This window comes from Ciconia boyciana, chromosome 5 (assembly GCF_034638445.1).
Source record: "Ciconia boyciana chromosome 5, ASM3463844v1, whole genome shotgun sequence".
Lineage (NCBI taxonomy): Eukaryota > Metazoa > Chordata > Aves > Ciconiiformes > Ciconiidae > Ciconia > Ciconia boyciana.
This window is the reverse complement of record NC_132938.1, coordinates 57,595,824-57,613,851: the sequence shown is the minus strand read 5'-3', so window position 1 is coordinate 57,613,851 and position 18,028 is coordinate 57,595,824. Positions and strand designations below refer to the sequence as shown.

Genomic DNA, 18,028 nt, shown 5'->3' with positions numbered 1-18,028 from the left:
CATGTAGTATGCAGAATTTGTTTGTCTTTTTGAGCCTGAAGAATTTGCCTGTCTTTGTTTTTCCTGGTTATTCTAAGCATTAATTTAGTATTTTATCAGTAATTACCTTATATCCTTTCCCCTGGTCAGTATTCCCTCTTCTCCTCCCTTTTTCCTGCCTATGATTGTATTTGGTGCCTTGCAGCCATTACATCTTACTTCGCTGCACTGAACTGGATGTGCCCTTTATCTGTCCATAAGCTTAATTTATTCAAATCATTTTAAATTTGCTTGCGCTGTGCACCATTTTACACTTATGTGCTATCAGCAAAAAATTCCACTTTAAAAATTATATCCCCTGCAGGCCATTTATATAGAAGTTGAAGAGAAGCGGGTATGGTGCTGAAATTTGGGAATACTGCCTTGTTCCTGTCCCTCTAGTCACCCTGAACCGTGCCGTTTTGCTGATGCCCTGCTTCTTGTCCCACGGATAATTTTGAAGCCATTTGCTATTGCGCTTTTTCTATACCGTGCTTTACTGATTCTACAGATCAATCTCTTTGTGAGGTGCGACACCGAATGAATCTCTTCTATCTGGGTAAATTATGCCCGTCACTTCACTTTTGCCTCTCTGTTGAGGGAAGTACTGAAAGAACTTAAGCACATTTGACAGACATGACGTGAATCCAGCTGCCTCCCCTTCCCCGGGCTGGCTGTTTCTACGTGTTGCATAACCCTGTCCCATATTAATGTTTCCAATATCCGTTCTGTGGCTGCAGTTGGGATTACTGGTGAGTGGATTCCTAAATCCTCCCTTGATTTAAAAAAGAAAAAGAAAAGTTTGGATTTTTTTAAAATATTATTATTTTAAAAAAGTGAAGCTGGAGTAGCTACCTTCTAGGCATCTCCAGATATACCTTCCTCAGGAAGTTATCAAGCAGTGTTACTAAAGCGTTGCCAATTTCCCTTGCTATTTCCTTCCAACTTCGGAGACGCAGTTAATCTAAGTCTCAGGTCGTGTCAACTTTTAATAGTTCTAATTAACTAACTACCTGTCCAGATTGGATCATAAAGCCTTTTAACATTTCATTTTTTCCCCCTCAAGAAAATGGATCCTTGTTTCCGGGATGTGACCTTCAGCTTCTGTAAATACTCAGGCAAAGGATATTAATTCAGGCTCATCTGTCACTGACTTCTCAGTCATTCCCTTTTGTGGCCCCACTGATTCCTTCCCTGGTCCTCTGCTTTTCATATATTAGATGAAAGATCTCCACTGAATTTCTTCACATCCTTGCCATTTTTTAAAAAGCATTTGCTACTCCAGCATTTCCTGCCAGTGTTTATAATTGCTCCATTTTGAACGCAATGTCATCGGCAGACCTGCTAAGTAATATAATAATAATGCAATAGAGGAAACTGAAACCGTGGTAGGGGCCCGAGTGGTGAACTTGTCTGGAACTGGATATATTGAAGTGGAAGTGGCTCTAGTTTTACAGCGCGTGGCATGAGACCAGAATCTGGCCTTGTACGTGAAATAGCTCATAAATTACCTGAGGCTTTTTAGCACGGCGTAGCAGCGATGCTGCCTAGTGTTAAGAGCTCTAAACAATGTTTTGTAGGGCGTTCGCAAGGAAACCTGAAACTTGCCAGAACACCTTTTGGAGGAAAGCTTATATTTCCTCAGGAAAAAAAATAATCTGACCTGGTTCTGAAATAAATCCCTTTTTCTTCCTAGAAGGTTGCTATTGCTGTATGTCTATGCTAGATTTTTTTGTGGCACTTCCATAGGTTTTTGTGTTTGATTACATGGCTGTGTTTGATTTACTGTGCCATGCTCCGTCCCACTGTCGTTACAAGCTCGAGTCCCCATCTGATAAACCTTTTCCTTCTACGCATGAAGATGTTATGCCAGAGACCTGCTGCGAGGCTCTCCGTGTAGAGGGAGGGCATGGAGGGAGTTGCCTTGGGAGGGATGTTTCTGGCTGTGCAAGCAAGGTGACTCCCGACAGCTCTGTGACCCGGAAAGCACCTTCGAGAGGCAGCTAAAACATAAACAGGCCCCCAGGCCCGCAGGCATTGCTCGCCTGCTTTTGCAGATCATTAGGCAGATCAAGAGAGGGCAGAGGTGACATAAAGCTACCATAGTTTATCTGTGAGGTCTCCGTAGCCTGTTTGAAAGATGGTCTATACGCAGGTTTGCCAGCTGGCTGCAGAACGCGCAGCGTCTGTACCGGCGCTTTGCCCTGGAGCAGAGCTGTGTAGGCGCGGGTGAGAGGCGTCGCGGGCCCAGCTCTTGCTCCAGCGGGGACGCGTAGGCACAGCAGCTCGTATTTCTGCGCTCCATTTTGGAGGGTACGTACACCTTGTAGCCGGAGTAGAGAATGTTGCTGCAGAAGCTTTTTTAGCTTAGCAGTCGCTGCTCCTTCTACCTTTTTTTTTTTTTTTTTTTTATACCTTAATGTCCTAAATCAGATTCTCTGCGTTGCTTAATACCACATCTGGCATTCTTCCCTTCCTTGCCGGTTTATGTACACATTAAATTAGAAAGCAGTCCTGTACCAGATCAAGCTTTGCTTCCTCCGCTTAATGTAATCCACTCTGAGGTCTAGATAATTAAACTCTCCCACTATCGCTGCCATGGTCGTTTACATGTTTTGCTTCATATATGCTATACTTCATACCTCCTTCCTGGTCAAGCTGCGCACAACACATTCATTTTAGTACATCTCCACCGTAGGAGTAATCCATATCACTCTGCTACAACCTCGTTTATTCCAGGCTTCAATTTTCAAGATGGGCCAGATTCTCTTTTGGAAACATGACGAAGATTCTGCGGCTATGTTCCTGCCTGCTTCTCCTAACCAACCATTTTGATACGGGGGTTAACCTAGGGGAGAGCCTGGGTTAGATTCAGTGAAGATCAAGACAGTATGCAGAGAGTGGCCCATGGAGCTTGTCCTCTTATTCTCCTCTTCTTCCACTTCCCAACTTCACTTCTGATCCCAAAAGGATGTTCTAAAAGGAGAGGCCTAAGTTTGAGCTCAACCTTAGACTCAGACTGCAAGCCACCTTTTTTTTTAAGTAAGTATTTGATTGTCAGGTAAAAGGCTCCAAAGAAAACCAGTGCTCCCTCGTCTGGCACTGGCTACCAAACCCCAGTGGCGAGAGAAGCCAGCGAGGCTTGAGCCAGAACCCTTCTGCAGCCGTGCTCGTAGTGCAGCTCTGCCTGGGATACCCAGCGCCACGCACCTGAGCAGTGTCTGCAGCAAAGCAGAATGGGAGAGATGGACAGAGAGGGGTCCGTGCTCTTGCAAAATGGCTGTCACTTTTAAATAGCATCCATAAAGAAAATTTTGAAAACTGTAGAGTCAGGCTCTAGACATTCACCTGTGTAGAGCTCTGCTTTCATCTGTTTTGAGTCCTGGTAAAAGGTAGTCTCATAGTGTGTCCTAAAGGGGTTTGGAACAATTTGTTAGGATGGGCACGCTCTATTAGAGGGCTCTAGAAGTGAAAAAAGAAGGGAGAGAAAAACAGAAATATATCGCTGACACATTGTGCGCAAAGCATGCTTAGCTCTAGCCAAGGTTTTCTCAATTTAAATTCAAAATTGTTCCAATTTTATTTCAAAATAGAAATAAGGTGTTGTACTACTGTACACAGTCGTTTTCCCAGCTAAGCTTTTTCAGTCAGCAAAAGTGTAAATAATGTAAAATGTGATGGCACTTGAGGGAAAAAAAAATTGCTGATCCTCTTTGTCATGTTCTGTAGGGGCAATACCACTAAACAGCATTAGAGATTTAAATATGTTGGTGTATCTCAGGACATGACTTGCTTCCAACTTATTCTGGGAAAGAAATAGAGAAGTTTTTATTTCAGTTGTTTTTAATTTTGCTGTCTGTGAATAAGTCTTTCTGTCACCCAGTGTAGGTGTCTTTTAGTGCCTACAGGGTACTAAATATTGGTATTTATGTTAAAGTGCAAGCATTACATGGTTGTACTTTTGCACAGCACTTGCTGTTTCTTTCCCACATGGGAAGACATGCTGCTTCATTGGCAGTTTGGTTTTATGAAGGTGGCTAGGGGTCTGTGTAAGCAATAGCAGTGTTTTGCCTCAAGAACTGATACTATTTAGAGGCCAAAATAACAAGAAAAGTTCTCTGAGATTTGAGCATATTGTGTTTGGTCAGGATTCCCGAGGAAGGGAGTACTTTGAATGCTGTTTGTGTAGAAATGACATTGCAAGTCTTCTCTGTGCGGCTGACTCACGCTGGAACTGTAGGTAGACAAGGTATCCACACCACTGCCTGCCCATTCTCCTGCCCCAGCCTGCCACCACCGCAGCCAGAAAGACTCATGAGGGTCCTGGTTGTCTTCTACTACTCAGCTCAACGCTGAGGTTGGAAGAATCAGCTTTTTTCTTTTTTGCTCCAGCTAAAGGGCCTTCTCAAGGAGTCCCCTGTGGCCTTCTTCCCCAGCAGCAGCCAGCCAGCCCATCAGATTGTGGGCTGTGTCCTCCCACCCCTGTTTGGTTGCAGAAGAGAGCCAGCTGCCTCGATACCTTTTTCTCACCGAGCAGGTAAGTGAATGTTGCTGTTACACTCCCAGCCCCCCTGGGAGGCTGACGAATGAAGCTGTGCTCCTGAGACCTGAACATATAATTTGCAACATGCAATTTGTGTCGCATCATACCTAGCTGGAGCTCTAGTTCCTGAGTACCCAAAATATATCTACAAATAGATCGTGTCATGTCAAAAATGAAATGGAAGGTGATAGTAATTGTGGACTATATAATTAGAAAGCAAGAATCAGAATGTCTAACTAATGGCAACACCTGGAATACCTGCACAAAAAGCTAATCAAAAGTCAACTTGAAATCCAAGGAAGCCTATATACGGCTGTTTCTGCCCCTTTAAAAAACTGCTCAGAATATTGCAAATTACACTTCGATCACACTTCTGCTGGTGTAAACCACATGGAGTCAATCATAAGACAATAATCTGACTTTTCAAGAAGGTCACAGCCACTTAAATGTACAAAGTTGCACACAGTAGGTTTTTCTAAATGTAGACACCTGCCTATAAAATCATGGTGAATCCAAGTCTAATAAAGTTTGCTTGATGTTACGGAGCCTAAAAGTCTGTCAGAAGTACAGGGGAGGAGGAGGAGGGAGAAGCAGCTTTAGGGCCCTGTAAAAACAAAGCCTTTCTTCTCTCCTTTTAAATATTTCTGCTGAGCCCTGATTGAACATAGGATGAAAAGCCGCTGTCTTGAGATTTGAGGAAAACAAAGGATTGCTGTTTCCACTATTACATTGAAAAGTTCTTTACTGCATGAAAGGTCGTCCCTTCTAAACTTCCTCAGACTTGTGGCTTAGGTTTCAGGGGAACACAGCTGCTGGTACCACGGAAAGCTATTATCAATAGGATGTGGTATCTCGGAGTAGTTCATGTGGTCAGGAACATTAGCCCTCTATTCTTTATATCAATTTTACGTTGTATCTTGGGTGAAATATTTTGAGAATGAGGTTTTGGCTTTTAAAGGTACTGTGATGGCATAGAAGGATAGTATGTTTTAACCCAAACTCTCTGTTATTACATGGTAAGAATGGCAGAGTAATGATCTGAGGTGTTGTACTGAGGCTGGCAGTCACAGTGTCAATATGAGCAATGGGCTCTTCCAGAATTGGGCCCTAAGATTTGATGTTGCTTTTGACCTGATGTTTCTCTCTGTTATCAGGTTTGTCAAAAACACCCCTCGCATCCATTAGAGTTTGTCATGACAATTGTTTGAAAAAAAAACTTTCAGAAAACATTCTTCTGTCAAAATACAGCATTTTACAAAAATACAAAATGTTTCATGGAAGTGTGTTGGTTTCAATGAAAATTTCTGAGGGAAAATTTCTTAGGGCTAGGCTGGAATTTTTAGGAAAGAAAGAGAAGAGAGAATGACTACCTGGGAAACAGTGTGACCACCTGGGGCACTGGTGACCCCATATACTGTCCAGCCTGGGTGCAGAGATGATTTATAGTGCATGTCTGCCTATCTACCTGCCTCTCCCACTTTCTCTCAGCCTTGTCAGAGGTGTTTTGTTGTGTGAATGGTTCACCATTCTCCGGTCCAAAGAGTCACTCTACAGGCCAGTGGTTAGATTCCTGGTATCCACCATAGGGGACAGAGGCCAAAGTCCCAGTAGGGATAAAGGCAGGACAAGGAATTTAAACTCAGCTTTTCCACTTGTAAGCAAGCAAGTTGGCCACCTGGCTATTAGCAGTCCTGTGGGGGATATGTCCAAATGTCCCGCTTAACTTTTTGACCTTTAAAAACATTTCCATTTGACACCGGAATGAAAGTCAGCTCTGAAACTGGGCTTTCCCTCCTGTCTCTGAAACGAAATTGTTATATTCCTGACATTACTTCTCATGTACATTGTCCATCAAGTAAAACCAAAATGAGACAGGCTGTAGTCCAGTAGGTGCTAGATCCAGTCATGCACGGTTTGTATGCAGACCTTACTAGTGGTCAGGGTGAAGGTTTCATGTGTTTGGGTGAGCAGAGGGGGAAATCGTGCCTACCAAGGAGTATCTTCATTTGTGCTCATGTGCTCTTCTCCACAGTTTGAAGATGGTGCAGGCTCTTCTATGAGGAGTAGCTGCTATCGTGGTATTTGTAGTAAAAGCCAAAAGTTAGCTTCATTTTGAAGAGAGGAAAGAGAGGGTTGAAGTCAATGCCAGGTTCTGGCTGCTGCTATGTTTGAGTTGTGTAGTATGCTAACAAAAATAATGTTATAATTAACAATGCATAGTTGTGCTTTTGCCCACATTTTCAGGTCAGGAACACCCTCTTGTACTCTCGTTCCATTATGTGTCAAAGTGGAGGGGAGCAGGACTGTGGTTTACTTCCTCCTTGTGTCATTTCATGCTATTTGTTTTTTAAAGCAGGTGGGAAGAGACGAGCAGGCTGCTCTTGGGCCCTGCTGTTGTAAGAGGCTGCTCCATGGACAGCTCATACAGGAGCTGTGCTCTCTGCTTTTTCTTCTTCTTCTTCTTACCTTAGGACCCTTCATGGCCAACTGCAGCCTATCCTGCAGGAAGTGTTTTCAAGAGAGTCAGGTATCACTGACATCTTCATGATAAACCACTTAAACACTGAATCAAAGACTCACCTTTATACATTTCCATTGAAGTTGTTTTCAAAGAAAAATATGAAGAGGCAAACTCTGCTCTCCCTGATATGCATATAGATCTGGTGCCACTGTACTGAAGTCAAGAGCTAAAACCAAAATAAGACCAAAATTTTATCTTCTGGCTCAGAAAGCAACAGTCAACAAAGGGCCTGATTTGTCGTTGAGGAAAGCCAAGTCAACAGCAAAGGCACATATTAATTTGCTAATTTGATTTAGGACTTGACTAGTGAGGCAAGGTGGCCCCCTAAAGCATTGACTTCAGTCAGCTTGAGCTATTCTTAAAATGATACGAAATATTATTGAAGACAGGCATTGCTCTACCTGCAGAAGGGAGCAGCTTTGGAATGTACTATTACTGCAGTGACTGGGCAGCCTAGTCCCAGGCTGTGATGCAAGTATGATGGATGCTGAAAAAAACAGAGAATTAGGACAAGTTTTGTCCCAGATACTTTTCCATGTGCAGGGGAGCCATGTAAACTTCAGGCATTAGTTTACAATTACAGTACTTGTAGGAGGTCTTTCTTCTCCTGTGTCCAGACGTCCAAGCCTAGCAACATGCAGACCTTCCAAGTGTCTAGTCTTGGAAAGCTCAACCATCAAAGAAAGGCATCTTACCAAATGTTCCAGTCTGAATGACAGCCTTTCTCCAAAACCCATTCGCTCGACCTGTGTGATGAAGTGGATGGAACGATTTGCACAGGCAAGTTGCTTGAATGGCTTTGGAATGGAAATGAAAAACTGCTGTCTTGCACGTTGGGTGGTTGAAGCTATGGGTGAACTAATATGCCAGATTTCCTATTGTAAACTCCACATGGTAGATATGACCCAGTTTGGGGGGGATAATATAGCAGAGAATTACTTTTTTTATTTACAAATGATTTCTCTGTAGCAACTGTATGAATTTGAACACAATGATAAAAGGTTTTTATTTAGTCAAAATAAGAAAAAGACTTATAGGATTAATGTGTTCCAACTAAAAATCTCCAATAATCTATTATTATAACATTAAAATATCTTAAACAAAATTGGTTATAATATTTTTATGAAAGGCTAGTTTATGTAGGCAGTAGTTTCCTACCACATGCAATAAAAAGCATTTCACATGCATGAAAAACTAGTGTACCAAATTTCAGGCTATAAATAAGGCAATTGTAAAATGTAAATGCTTGGAAACACTAGCAAAATTCAGCCAACAAAGCAGGGATCAGAAATTTATACCCTCGTTACTGGTAATTACAGTCACATTCTTTACTGAACTGTATTCCCAGCCAACACATAAAAGTGTCCTGATGCATTACCTGCTTAGAACTAAGTCACCCCTAGCACACATGTGCCAGAAAGCAAATCTGCAGCAATGTGGCCATGTTAGCACATGGAGCTCTGCATGCACTGCTGTAAATGTATCTGTCTACCTTTTAAGCAAAGTAGCTGAAAGCCCCTCAGGGTGTTCTTACGAGATGTAAATTCACTGACTTGGAGACCTCAGCATAAAATCGCTGCTTTTAGTGGATGGCAGTTTAACACTCTCCTTTCCATAAGAAAGTGAGGAAAAAGAAATGCAGTCCCATGGCTGTTTTTATGTACATTCAGCATTTGTCTTTTTTCTTATCCTTTGCCAAAATAAAAGCAGTTTAGGCATCTATAAAAGTAGCCTTTTTTTTTCTTTCCCCAGAAGTAAGCAATAAATTCTTAATGCCCTTGTGACAGATCAATCTGAACCTGTCAATAATTCATATTTGATACTTGCGCTATTTAAGTTAAGAAGGAATTGTGAGGAAAGATGAGCCTTCTTTTGGGCTCAGATTGACACCTCCTGCCAAGACTGTTAATATGCCTAAGAAAAAAAAAAAAATGGCACACACAGGGAGCTTAACTTCATTAGTGGTCTTCTTGGAAGTATTTTGACAATACTGCATGAATCACATGCTTTTTCTTTTGAATGGTGTGCACACACACTTGATTAATGCGTCTTAAAAAGTCCAACTAACTGTAGATTCTGACACATAAAAGTACCCATCTAGAGTGGAGCTACCCACATGTTTGACTTCAGTGGAACTGTTGCAGTTCCTTAATATCTGAAAATCGGACCCTTTTCAATGTAGAGTGGGGTGCCAAGTGCTATCTGTCCAGTTCTGAGGCCACTAGGCTGTAGCCGTGAAGCAAGACCAAAACACAGGTGTCCTCGGGAAGAGACCTTGTTGCCTGGAAGACTGCTGTGACTTGAGCACCTTCTTCAAGAGTCAGTCATTCAAGTCTTAAATTATTTTTATAGTAAGGTTGCATTCTTGATGGGACAGCAAGCCTAGGACATGTTACAGAAGACAGTTAGGAAGAAGATACTACCTACCCCATAGCAATCAGATGAGCTAAAGTCCTCACTACTGCTAGCCAAATTCTGGATACTCTCAGTTTGGAAAACGGGGTATCTAAGACAAATCACAGAAGTCAGGACCCAAAAGTTTTGCTCATGATCTTTCTAAGCACTTTAAGGCTTAAAAAAGTAAGCATTAAGAATATTTAGTGCATTTAAAGATCTCTGCATGCCTTTCTCAGGTGAATAGACCCACTGTCCCAGCAGTGGTTTTCAACTTTTTCCAGTTTGAACATACCTAAACATTCTCCAGTGGATGGGCAGACACCCTGGGTAGCAGGTGTAAGTTTCCTTACAAAGGGCTTCCTTCTCGCAGTTACTTTTTTCATCCTATTGGAAGTAGTTAATGGAAAACCACCAGTCTTAATGCATTTCAATAAGCTGATTCTCTTTGGGATCTTTAAAGGGCAATGTTAAAACAACCTTGAGTTTTAAAGCATAGTGACACTCTATGTAAAAATGTTCTCCAGGTTTCTTGTATATGTTGCTAGTGCCGAAACAGTCAGCTTTCTTCCATTTAGAAGTTAAAATGCTACTTTTCCTTGTCCAGTTCTACAAATTTGGCTGGGCTCTTCTTTTTATTTTTCATCACCATCTTTTTTTTTCTCTCTCTTTTTTTTTTTTTTAAGATGAAGTAAACTATTTCATAGACTTGCCAATTAATATTGGTTGTCTCCTATCCTAAGTGCTGTACAAACGTAGTGAAAGAAATGGTCCCTTCCCTGAAGGTCTTCCCTGATGATCTAAAACCAGAAGGAGCTGATGGAGATGTACTAAAACAGGTCTTGCAGGTCAGTGATGTTGTCAGTAGATTTTGGCTGGTGGGGCTGATTGAACAAGCTAGCAGAAAATTTCACTGATAATGCACAAATTGAAAAAGTTTACTCAGCGCCAGATCAGAGATGTGTACAGAAGCTGGGGAGACCTTCCTCATGATATGCTAAGGGAACAGGTCGCACTCATCGTGTTCTCAGGGCTGTGTATGAACTGCTTCACAAAGCTTAAAGGGTATATCATAAGGCTAGAGAAAGGGTGCAGTCCTGCTTACCCCCCAGGGAATAGGTAAGAAGAAAGCCACCTGAGCCCTCCAGTTATATCATGCATTCTTCCTGATGTGCGGTAAAGTCTTAATTTCTCTGGGCCAGTGTGGTCCTGCAGCTGTCTTCCCTGAATTAATCACAGCTGGTTTCTCAACCCAAGCAAACTCTTGTGGAAACTTGCTTCTCTCTCCTGTGAATGCATGCAAGAAAGAAAGTGCTACTTTTTTTACGTAGTCACATTTCAGATTAGAATGTGACTTATGCTTATATCAGCTGGATGATATAAGCACAAGAGACATCATTAACTAGGAGAATCTGCTAATACCCGTAATCAATAAATGGGTACAGGACTGTTTCTTGTATTGCAGTCACAAAACGATGCATAGTGTTTGCTAACTGCTGTTCACTTCTAAATACTGCATGTTACTTGCTCATTAATTACTGCCACAGTTTGCAGGAATTATTCCATAATTAATTGGCCTCTAAAACACTCTGCTGTATCTCTTTCACATTTGGGAAGTGCTACTCGACATCCTATTTTTCATACAAGTTTTTCGTACAAGCTTTGCCAAAGCTCTTTGAACATGTCATCTTGGCAGATAAAAACATGACTTAGGAATGGCTACAAGAAATAAGATAGTGTGAAAAGTTTTAGAAGCAATGAAATATCACTATTAAATGTAAAATTAATGTGGCATTCCTACATCATGAAATCCTTCCTACCAAACTATAAACCAGGCAATACTGTAAAAAGTTTGAATGCAGACTATTTAATAATTTATGTAGTAATTCAGGAACTGGTTCAAGTCTTAGAAAGACTAATTTATTTGAATCCATTTGAACAATACGACTGACATAATAGCATAAATAATAACCTATACAAACCCAGCATCTTCACTAGCATGGATCCCAAAGTAAAGTATCAGTTGTGGAAATGAAGCCACCACTTCAGGCACCTGTGCCAGCTGTATTATAGACCCAGTCTTCCCCACTGCCTCTGGTGAGCCATTTATGAACCGTAGGGATTCAGCATCACAGTTGAGGGGTTGCAGAGAGAGAGGGGCAGGCAGAGATGTAATTATTTATGTGGCACATAGCTCTGTGACCTCTAATGACTGAAAATACTGGGAATGATTTTAAGTCTCATTTGAAAAAGCGTCACAAATAGTAAATAGCACAATTCCCACTTCACAGGGCTTAATTTTCAACAGCCAATCTCATAGTGCCAGTCCACGCAGCACTCAACATGCAGGGCTCCTGGAAAATCTTGACTTTGGTTTAGGTGCTTACATGGGAGCAGAAATCTTCTGAAAATCTAGTCCCAGCTGTGGGGGGTGGAAGGCCTTTAGGAAATTCCAACCAGTAGCTGGATTGTAAAGCAAGAGATCACACAACAGCCTTGCGAGTAAAGCAGTATTACGCACTGTTAATCCACACCCATTATCCAGCCAAAATAAATAAAATAAAAGCTCTTAGTGCATTACACCAATGCAAAGCCCAAGATAATACAGGGGACGTTCTCCCATGAGCCAGAATGCCTCTTCAGCTGAGGTTCTGAGCCCTGACGATCTTGGCACAACCAAGCACGCTGAGGGAGAAGTGTCAGGGACAGAAGGGGAGGCAGAATAGGAGAAGTTTCCTACAGACCAGAAGACGGTATCACCCCATCTGTCAGAACCACGTGCACCACAAACTAGTAACTCCTGCCTGCTCTGTGCTGGGAATGACATCCGTGATAACCTGCCTATTGCCTGCTCTGGCAATACCATCTTGCCTAATCAAAACAATGAAAAGATGTTTCATTTTCCTGTGCCTTTCTCCCTAAAAATCCTCTTTCATGAAGCTTTTAAACTGCTCCTCTCTGGCTTTGGTTAGACTAAATGGCACGTCGAGACCTTTGCTTTTCTACTAAACCCTTTTGGTTTTATCACCTCTGGTCCCCTATCACGGTCTGTTTTGTCTATGCACTGAAGCCATACTCAGAAGGCAAGCACTTCAAGGAGAACAAAATCTTCCCAGGCACAAATCTGTACAGCGTATAGTGACGAAGGTTGCAAAGTGCTTCCGTGCTTCCGAGCTCCTAAGTCATCCCTGCTATGTAGTAGACATGGTTGTGGCTTTTTATCTATGTAGTAGACATGGTTGTGGCTCTTTATTAGAGAAAATTATTCTGATCTATATATTCATTTAAAAAATAGATGTTGGTTGTGGAGATGGAGATCAGTATTGTGGTGGCTCCATTTAGTAGTAACTGAAGATTGATACAATTTGATGTGGTTTGGGTGCCTTGATAAGAGTTGAAGATGAACAGATATGTACAAAACAAAATAAAATTGTAACATAGCTAGCATGTCATCTGTTTTCTGGACTCAGAAGGACCAAATGGGTACTGGAACTGAAGGACCAACCTGTAAAGGTGGCCTCCCAGAATAAAAAGTGATACACATTGCACAGTTAAATATGGTAGAAGATTGTTCGGTTGCATGTTCAGCTCCTGTAAATACATTAGTGTACTTTGATCTCCAGGGTTGCCAGGCCAGCTTCCGCTTTTGTTAAATCAGATGCTTTTTTTGATGAATCTGCAGTGGATGTGGTGGGCTGTTGAGCATTACACTGAGCTAAAACTACTGAGACAAGCAATTGTGGACCATCTAAGCTGAAGAGCATTAACAATTAAGCTTTAGTGGCAGTATTTGATAAAAGAAAGATACATTACCCTAACTTTGCTGAAAGGACTGCTAATGTTGTAGAGTATTGGACGTGACTCTGAGGAGAGTACAAATGTGAACTCGGATTAAATGAGTAAAATGTGAAGGAAGTTAGTATTGAATTAAATATGAAAATGGTAGAACTGTAGGTTTAGCCTGGAAGTTAGAGATCTGAATTTTTGCATAGTAACAGAAATTTTACCAGCTATTTGATGAATGTATCATTGCACATGAACATGTTTGATTAGAAACTGGTGGCCAACAGTGATCCAGAGCACAAGAGAGAACACAGAAATGTACTGAGGAATGCAGAATCAACTGGCCCGTATTAATACTGTGACAGCAAATACAGCTAAGCTATCAAGATAGTAGAAAGGCTTTCTAGCTCTAATACAAATTCCCAAATTGTTTTGGCACTGAACTCAGAATTGCACAGGCAGATGCATAGGATGACTCTGAACATGATAGGAACGCAAATAGCTGCTTTTGCTGAAACACGGAAATGCTATCCTTAGTACTAAATGGACAAAAAACATGATTTGGGGAGACATCAGTAAAAAAGTCAAGTGTTGTCAGGTGAGAAAATGAGGTCAAAGTAAAAGAAATGTACTTTCTTCTAATGTTTAAGGAGGCAGAACCAAAGCTGAGTTTCAAACTGGCAGAAAAAATCGAGGGAGATAAAATGATGCAGGAATCTGACTGAGACTGCAGCTAAATCAAAGAGGTAGGAATTAATGATCTACCCTGAGGTATAATACACATGGCATAGTTTAGGTGGCCCAGCAGAAGCAGCAAATCAAGCTTAGTGAGAGGTTTGGAACCAGGAAAACTGAAAAGGAAAAAAAAAAAAAAGGATCAATTTATTGCAGAGGGAGAAAAGTTTATAATAAATGGGAAGCGAGGTATAATGTAAAGTGAATATGTGGGATTAGCTAGATGTATTGTTTTCTTCTTGAGCAATATGTCAGAACACTAATATAGCTTCTATATATGGAAGAAGTAGCAGGGCTTTGCAGGACTTTAATGTCTTATCAAAATACAGTTCTCAACCTAGAACTTCAGGTAAAACACTGCAGTTGTCACCCACACACACCAAAATGATACCAGGGAGACCCAGTTAGAGCAGCTGATACACTGTGCTTTCCTACCAACACACAAACATCTAAACCAAAAGCTGTATCTGTCTAATTTTCTGCTATGGCTAGTCTAAATGGTACCCCAAACCGTGCAATTGATGTTACTCCATCCTCTTTGTCCTTAGTCTGCCATACGTGTATGGCACTTGAGGACAAAAATGATTTTAGGTTGAATGGGGAAGTAATCCATTCCCTTCGCTGATGTATGTTAACACTGTTAGAGTGTACACAGACGATGCCATGTTCTATTTGATCTACCTGACTTTATCTCAAGTGTTTTAAAGGATGGTCATAGTCAGTGGAGGAAAACATCAAACAAGAAGCTTCAACTGAGATGAGAGTATGACAGAAGGGAAAATGCAGGTTAAAATCGTTGATGCTTTTTACAAATTATAGGAACTGAATCATCTATTCCCTTTTCTCCTACCACCAAACCAAACAATGTACAACTAGAGCCAAGAGAACTGTCCTTTTGAGATAGAAACAGGATGTGATCATTAATATATAGCTTATGTTTTCTATGCTGTATCAAGCCATGTGTCTGCTTTATCCTGGGTCATAAGCAGCCGCAACCAGGAGACTGATAGCTTCTTAATGAAATGGAAGCATTATGATATCTGACTTTTATCGCTATTACTGAGCCAACACACTTCCTTGCTCACTAGGTCTATTTCAGAGCCTATGAGATAAATCCTTTTGGGTAAAAAGCACTGGAGGAATTAAGTGGTATTAGAGACATACATGTGTATGCAGATCTTAATGTATTCTAAGGCTCTTCCTCACAATTTAAAAAACCCTTTTAAAAGATACACCCAGTGTATAAAAATGATCTCCAGAAATCCCTTTTTGGGCAGTCCTTAATAGTACCTCTTGTGGCAATTCCTCTTCCAAGACAGGGACTGCAAGAGGTGTTAGAAACTTGGTTGCCTTTGACTTAAATGTGTTTAGACTTCCCAGCAATGCAAGAGGTAACGCTCTTTCCCTAGTACCACACACGTGCAGTACTAGGCACTTCTGTTTGGAGAGGTCTGAATACATTATCCTTAACGAAGAGAGAAAAGGTGAGAGTTTCAGTTCTTTTGCTCCTTTACACCAGATAAAAAGGAAAGAATAAATTAAAGCCACCCTCAGTATCCTGTATCTGCCTGACAGAGATTGCTGGAAGCATGGCAGAGGCCAGCTGTGAGGGTCCCGTTTTCCCTGTGGCCGGTATTGGCAGGGATGGGGCTTGGAGCGGCAAGGGAAGGAAAAAGGCACAGATCTGGGGAGGATAACCTTGGCGTGTCTATGAAGACTCTAGGACTTTCTTAATTACATCACTGACTTCTCCAGCGCCCCGAATCAGGGTGACCTAAAGCTCTAGGACAGCTGCTCACCCTGGAGTAACTCTGATTTTTGTCTTTTTAATTACATTATTGGCATAATGGATAATCAATTAGAATCACATAAAATAGAGAGGAAACATCCAGGAATTTAAGTTACTTGGAGGAAAGACAGATTTCATAAATGTAACAATAAATGTGAAGTTTAAAGTATAATATTCTTTTTTAAATTCAATAAGTGGAAACATAGCAAGGAGAACCAAATGTTGGAAATGTAATCCTGAAAACTCTTGACTTATTGAATGATACGTTAATGAATTGTGAAAACCTAGAAACTATAGAGAAAATAAACAGTAAACAGAGAAAATTCAACTGAACCAGAGGAAACTGTTAAAATAGGAAAAATAGTTCTTAGAGGTATTCTTCTGGGACCTGACTGCTTTCTCTGACCAGCATATATTTCTGCCTGTTCTTTCTTTCGCTCCCTTTTTCCCTCCTAAATGTTTGAAGTGAGGAATGCATCAGGGTCAATGGAGAACACGCTGTGATTGTACATGAATGGGTTGTGAAACTTACTGAAGAGCTCGTGTACAGGCTGGGCTAGAGTAATTGCAATAATTATACGTTACTATTAACATTTTATTCATCTTGGTGGCAAGATTTATTTAGAGGGAAATGTTAGCAGGTGTTTGATGGGGGAAGAAAGTAAGACTTGCATACTAGAGATTCCTGGAGACAGATAATAATGGTTGAGCTTACTTACAACTGGAGGAGACTCTTCCACAGCGACAGACAGAGTGATCTTACGTGTCCACTAGACAGAAGGAAGACCAGTGAGTCAAATCATGTCTGGCTTTCCCTCCCATGGCAATACTCATTTTCTCTCCTTCCATAAGGATTTCTAATCCATCCCAACTGCATCTGCCTTTTAAGTCCTTCAAAAACCACTTTTTACTGTAATGCTTGAAGAAAACACCTTGCCAAAGGTACCTAGCTTGATTGGTAATTGAGGAGAGATTATTTTATTTATAGTTAAAGAGATTGTACGTAAACCAGACCTAGTAATAACTAAAACTACTTTGATTCATGACTACCCCATTGTGCATAGTTGCTGTGAACATATGACCGTGCTATTATTACTCATATCTTTTCCAGTCTTCCCGTTTTCATTGCTTCTCACCTTTGCTAATCGTATTGCTTCTTAAATGAAGTCTGCTGTAAAGCTGATCAGTATTTGAGGTTTGAGTCTTCTCTGGATCAGTCTTGGATTGTGCTTTGGCAACCTATCGTTTCCCTGCACGCTCTCTCTTACAGCTTCTGGTACATCAGCCTCCTCATTGCAAATGGGTCATTTGAGCGCTATGGGTTGCACTCATCTCACCTGACTTTACCTTTTAGCATATAAATCTGGGTGGGGGATAGACAAGAATCTTTAAGATGCCATTCAGACCTATCTGTGACCTGTACTCTAAAGTGAATTACGTTATTGACAGCTCAAGTTTGGTCTCCCCCAGGACCACTGCGCAAGCAAACAGCCATTGTACATACATAAATGTACATATGTATGTGCGTGTATTCATTTTGAAGTCTGCCCTGGGAAGCAAAAATCATTTGGAAACTTCCAGTGCTTTGTTAGGAAAAATGAATGGGTTTATTGAGTCAGATCAAATGCAGAGGAAGGTCAGGTGAACTAACGGTGCTGAAATGATTGCTGTGGGGTGGAGTGGCCAAGGAAGAATATCAGCCAAAGTGAACAGTGAGCTCAGTTCTGGAGGCATAGCATGGGTGTATTTAAGCATGGGGTGCATATATTATCTGTAGACTCATGTATCACACTGGAATGAGCAGGATGCAGACAGATATTTGAAATACAGATTTGATAACAATAGAAATGAAAGATGAGTAACCCCAAAATTCCTAAATATAAAAGGACATTTATCATGGCTGCAGCAGGAACTGAACCACAGGAATGTAGATAGAATTATACACAGTGATGAATTGCATATGGTAGGAAAATGAGGGAGCTTAGTACCCCTGTCAGTGTGTGAAAACATACATTCCTTAAAGGTCCATTTCTTTTACATACTCTACAGGTCTGCTGTGACTCCATTGTTTTATAGTCACAGCATAGCACGAATGGGAAGCTTGAGTGTTCCTGTTTCATTCAACTTTCTCTTTTGTCCGCAGTCTGCAGCAGGTTTGGCAGTGGTGGGTTTTAGAAGCTGCGATTCTCCAGACAGGAGAAGGAATGATGGGGGGAGCAACAAAAAGCTAATTCTGAGACTGATT

General features: G+C 41.2%; 1 long non-coding RNA gene across 2 annotated transcripts in view; it reads left to right on the top strand.

The window, feature by feature from the left end:
* The window catches only part of LOC140652419 (uncharacterized), an 81,975-nt gene that overhangs the window by 58,597 nt on the left and 5,350 nt on the right, over positions 1 to 18,028 (top strand). Inside the window, exons 4-5 of one of the 2 annotated variants that reach the window (XR_012042776.1) lie at positions 2,758 to 3,060; positions 4,411 to 4,555. This is a non-coding gene — a long non-coding RNA (uncharacterized lncRNA). The remainder of the gene's footprint in view (positions 1 to 2,757; positions 3,061 to 4,410; positions 4,556 to 18,028) is intronic. The other variant, XR_012042777.1, reaches the window with a different exon arrangement.